The following is a 5627-nucleotide window of genomic DNA, read 5'->3' as shown; positions in this document are numbered from 1 at the left end:
CCATTAAGCAACAATACCACAAAGATATGAATGAAATATTTGTTTAAAGTGTCCATTAAGCAACAATACCACAAAGATATGAATGAAATATGTGTTTAAAGTGTCCATTAAGCAACAATACCACAAAGATATGGATGAAATATTTGTTTAAAGTGTCCATTAAGCAACAATACTACAAAGATATGAATGAAATATTTGTTGTAAATGACCTCTACCAACAATAACATTATATGCACTGACAGGTGTAATTATTTTTACATTTGTGTAATGAACTTAAAACTGTTCGTTTTTTGTTGAATTTTCCACCAAGCTATTCAAGAATTATCTGCTCGAGCCGTCCATGATTTACAAGTGATAGACTAAAGGGAAGGCAAATGGTCAACACCACCCACCGCCAACTCTTGAGCTATTCTATATTACAAACTGACTGTTTTGAGATAATTCAAAATATTTTCCTTTATATTTAAATCAAGCAGTGATGTTTCAATTGCCACTGCAATCCATGGGGGGTTGTTAAAGTAGAAGTTTAACCAGTTTCTTAGAAATAGTGATGCTAAAGTCAAATGATTGTTAATACATGACAACGAAACGGCCCGCAGTGGCACAGCGGTATTTCTGCGGAATTACAGCGCTAGAAACCGGGTTTCGATACCCGTGGTGGGTTGAGCACAGATAGCCCTTTGTGTAGCTTTGTGCTTAACTACAAACAAAAAAAACAGACAACGAAACACCTCATGGAAATAAAAGGAAATACTACTTTTGAAAATATGGGATTAACCGTCACATTATAACGCTCCCATGGCTGAAAGAGCGAGCATGTTTGGTGGGATGGGGGATTCGAACCCGCAAATTGCGAGTCAAGCTCCCTAACCACCTGGCCATGCCGGGCCACTTTTGAAAATAGCCATAAATGTCTCATATGTAAAAAAAAAAAATCTTAATGTGTACAGAGTCTCCGGGTAAAACCCATTAATTAGTTATATTGAAAAATAGAATGTATGTGATTCTTCAGTTACTGATATTGGTTTCTAAACAAAATCTTTTTCCGGCGTTTTTGGGGAACGTAACAACATATTGCTAATCGCAAGATAAAAACATAACGACTTTAAACCACGAAATAAGGCTTTCGGAATTTCAACTATTAAAGTCTGTCAAGTTAATAATGCCAGTTTGCCTAACTAGTTACTCACTGAAGTTTTACTTGTCCAGAGAAAACGCACGAAGTTAGTATTTTCCTGAAATATTTCAACAAAATTATATATTAAACTCTGTTACTGTTACATATGCGGGCTAGGTGTGGCCCAGTTGTGAGCTTTCCCAAACTGTGATTCTGATAATTCATAGTTTGCATTCCATGGTCGCAAATACGCGGTCAAATCGTACTATTCGATCTGACAGTATTAGCCCAATAGTCAGTGGAAAGAGCTGTTAACTAGCTGCCTTTCCTCTGATCTATCAGTTCAGAATTAGTGATGGCTATATTCAGATAACCCTTGTGTACCCGCGGTGGGCAAAGCACAGATAGCCCTCGTGTAACTCAGTGCGAACATTTTCAACAAATAAACAATTGTATTTATGTCAAAAAGAGCTCCGGCTCTCCGGTGACTCAGTAGTAAGTCTGAGGGCTTATAACGTTAAAATTTGAGTTTTAATACCCGCGGTGAGCAAAGTATAGATAGTACATTGTGTTGCTTTGTACTTCATAACAAACAAACAAAAAACGGGGGGGGACATAAGATATAATTTTCAACTATTTTCTGCCCTTTCTGTGCCTAAGTGTACTGATAACAATTTCAAAGGAAGTGATTCTCCAGATTATGTTTCCGTTGTCTTTCATCACCCTAACAACCTACCTAACAACCGGCTCTTGTTGCCGATCTGACATGTATTTATGTCATTTTCTGCCCTTTCTGTACCTAAGTGTACTGGTAACAATTTCAAAGGAAGTGTTTCCCCAGATTATGTTTCCGTTGTCTTTCATCACCCTAACAACCTACCTAACAACCGGCTCTTGTTGCCGATCTGACATGTATGTATGTCATTTTCTGCCATTTCTGTACCTAAGTGTACTGGTAACAATTTCAAAGGAAGTGTTTCCCCAGATTATGTTTCCGTTGTTTTTCATCACCCTAACAACCGGCTCTTGTTGCCACGTGAACTATGAGCTTCCAGGAGAAAAACAAAGTATGAACAAGAAAAAGAATTAAAAATTCAAGTTTGATCGCGCGGGAATATTTCTTATAGAGAATGATTAAATTCTAAATTATTAATTCTCTGACATATCAGTTTCTTAAAACATTGGCATGACCTTCACATTGCTTATAGATTACAGAACCATCAATAAAAAACACAATAAAATAGTAACCTATGTGCAATAAGTTTAGAATAAGTTAGAGATTCGTATCAAAATATTCAGGTGAGTCCGTTAACAGATAAGGTTTATACAGCTTTGTTTCTGTATACAATAGGATCAAATATTTCCATATTCATCGCCATTTTAACGGTATTCCTAGCACTACGATTGAAAGCCCGGCTAAAAAGAACTTATATAGAACGACTTATTCGGAAAATAAATTATATTCGCATTACTATGCTGTGCTGTTCATAAACACGAGATTTTAATATGGTATTAATAAGAGTGTATCAGATCATATAAAATAAAGCTATACAATTCTCATTTAAGTAATTTTTATCTGTTTTTTTTTTATTTGTTGGTAAACACAAGGCTTTCCAATGGGCTATCTGCAGTGTAAAAGTCATAGGGATCGGACTCTAAATCTCAGCCAGTAAAGAATAGTTTCAAATCTGTGATAAATGGAACTGTCGATTTGGATAGTTCATCTCCAGCTTGATATGCTCTCCTTTATATAGTTACTTTATCTGTAGTCTTAAGCTTTTTATATCCAATCCTCCCTTTTAACGCGATACCACAAAATATCACCCCCACCTTAAATTATGGGGTTATTATAAAATTGAGGTGGTGGTATTTACTGCAGGCCAACTTTACAGTATCAAACCGCTTAGTTTATCAGTCATTTAAAAGGATGGTTTGTAGTTAAGCACAGAGCTACACAATGGGCTATCGGTGCTCTGCCCACCACGGGTATGGAAACCCGGTTTCTAGCATTGCAAGTCCGCAGACATACCGCTGTGCCACTGGGGGGCTTGACCTACTGACCACCCTATCATCCACCATCCACGCTAAGGGACTGACTGGTATGTTATACTATCGATCTGTATGCGTTATTTAAAATATGACGACCAGTGAAAAGATGACTGAATAAATAAAATAAAATAAAACTCCGATAAAACATATTAGCGAAAGTTATTGAATCCTCAGTTATACATAGACAGTTTATTAATTAAACAGAAACTCTTTCGACGTGGTACAATACAGAAGTAACTAAATCGAGTTGTTGTTTGTTTGTTTGTTTTTAGCTCATAGCTACACAATATGCTATCTGCGCTCTGTCCAACACGGGGTATTGAGCCCCCGGATCTTAGTTTTGTAAGTCTGTAAACCTACCGCTGGCCCGCTGTAGGAGAGCAAATCCATTTGGATAGAATTAATCTAGAGATAGTTATATAAGATCAGTAAATAGAATTATACATATTGAAATTTCTTGTTTTCTGTTAGACCGTTCACCCGGGAATTTGTAAGACATTTGTTTAATAAGGGAAACAAAGTTAGTCTTCGCAACCTTACAAGTTATCTTTAATCTGACGTTTAATCCAGACGAAATCTAATCTGTATGCGAACAAAATAAGCCGGAAGCTTAGAAAAGGATAATAGAATAGTTATTTTATTTCTCCTACGATTTACTGAGAAGCAAATCTTCAACCGTTAATCCTGGTTTTCAGCAAATTTGGATACGAAATAGCCGTTCTGGGCGGTAAAATAACTTTTTCGTAATAATAATATACTCAATTAACACATCTTATTAGTAACAATAAATAATCTCGGAAACTTTCCCAAGAATTATAGGGAAAAAAAAACGACTCATTAAAGTACTCATACTTGGAATCAAACTTACTCGAAAACAGCTCTAACCTTGAGTTCTTTAGTCAACAGATCAGTGTCGCAGGGCAAAAGTTTGACAGTCGATGCAACAGATCTTGCTTCAAGCTGATTCTAACAAATCTTTACTTATTACTCAGCTCTTTCTTCCTTCTCTCAAATACGGGGCTCTAATCGCTAACTTTATAAGGAACTTTTCCACGAGAGGGCGTTAACTTTCGCCCAACCAATAGAAGCGTAAACTCACTATGTAACAGCTTCTCAAGACCTCGCCCCCGTGTGAACTTTAGAAGCTGGCTAGAGTAAGAAAACACTTCTGAACGCCCACCCAAGCCATATTGAACCAAAGTTTTTCCGTTATTTTTATTATGGAATAATGTGTTTTCCTATGGGTTGGAAAAAAATGAGATTTTAATTTTAATGTGTAATCTAATGAAAAAATTACATTTTAATTTTAATGTGTAATCTAATGAAAAAATTACATTTCAATTTTAATGTGTAATCTAATGAAAAAATTACATTTCAATTTTAATGTGTAATCTAATGAAAAAATTACATTTCAATTTTAATGTGTAATCTAATGAAAAAATTACATTTCAATTTTAATGTGTAATCTAATGAAAAAATTACATTTCAATTTTAATGTGTAATCTAATGAGCATTAAGTAATATATATTTTTTTTAAATCTAACTACCTATTTGCCTAAAACCTGTAAAATGTACGTTTTCGAACATGTTTTGTGGATGATAGATAACGAAGTCAGTGTTTTGTATATATGCCTTTTATTTGATATTTCAGTGCATCTAAATAAATTTATTTTTGTTAATTATTAACAATTAAAAAAACACGTTAATTTTAAAACATTACGCTTTTTTCCAGTGGTTTCTCTTTTCTTTATATTACGAATTAATTTGAATTACTGATTATTTTAAGTTGTTTTTTAATTAAGAAAGACGTGAGAATTTTCCGGAAAAAAAAATACATCAGTTTCTTAGTATACATTATGTTTCTTTGATTTACACAAAATGACGAGAGAAAAAACAAAAAGTATAACTTTATTTTCATTTCTAAGTATCTGTAACAAACATTTATAAAGAAACACAAACTAAAGCCGATGTTTGTGCATACTAAACATTTTTCACAGAAAGTAAGTAAAAGTAAAAAATCATGAATGTTTATGGATAATTTGTCAATATTTATTTTTGTGTTTGTGTGTCCGTCTATGTGAGGTTCATCATGCCGTTTTTCTAACAAGATGATTATAAATACAGAACTTTCAGAGTTTGTGAGAAAGAAAAAAAACTCATTATAAAAGAGGAAAAACCTATTTTGATATGAGTACTAATCAAAGTATCAGTAAATTAGAAGCTTTCCATAAATAACAATGTCACCCTTTTTCACCAGTCTTTTCTATCGTGTTTGTTTGTTTGTAGTTAAGCACAAAGCTACATAATGGGCTGTCTGTGCTCTGCCCACCACTGGTATCGAAACCCGGATTCTAACGTTGTAAGTCCGCAGACATACCGCTGTGCCACTGGGGGCGAGGCACCATGATGTATTTGTTTGTTTGTAGCTAAGCACAAAGCTACATAATGGGCTATCTGTGCT

At 34.5% G+C, this 5627-nt stretch overlaps 1 protein-coding gene across 2 annotated transcripts in view; it reads right to left on the bottom strand.

Moving 5' to 3' along the window:
• The window catches only part of LOC111088383 (allatotropin-like), a 26110-nt gene extending 21916 nt beyond the window's left edge, over positions 1-4194 (bottom strand). Inside the window, exon 1 of one of the 2 annotated variants that reach the window (XM_022398330.1) lies at positions 4052-4194. The gene's annotated coding sequence lies outside the window, so the exon portion shown is untranslated. Of the gene's footprint in view, positions 1-4034 lie in introns of both variants that reach the window. The other variant, XM_022398329.1, reaches the window with a different exon arrangement.
• Positions 4195-5627: the final 1433 nt, after the last annotated feature.

This window comes from Limulus polyphemus, unplaced genomic scaffold (genome assembly GCF_000517525.1).
Source record: "Limulus polyphemus unplaced genomic scaffold, Limulus_polyphemus-2.1.2 Scaffold3651, whole genome shotgun sequence".
NCBI classification, from domain to species: domain Eukaryota; kingdom Metazoa; phylum Arthropoda; class Merostomata; order Xiphosura; family Limulidae; genus Limulus; species Limulus polyphemus.
Note: the sequence above shows the minus strand (reverse complement) of the source record. Positions and strands in the feature narration are given on the sequence as shown.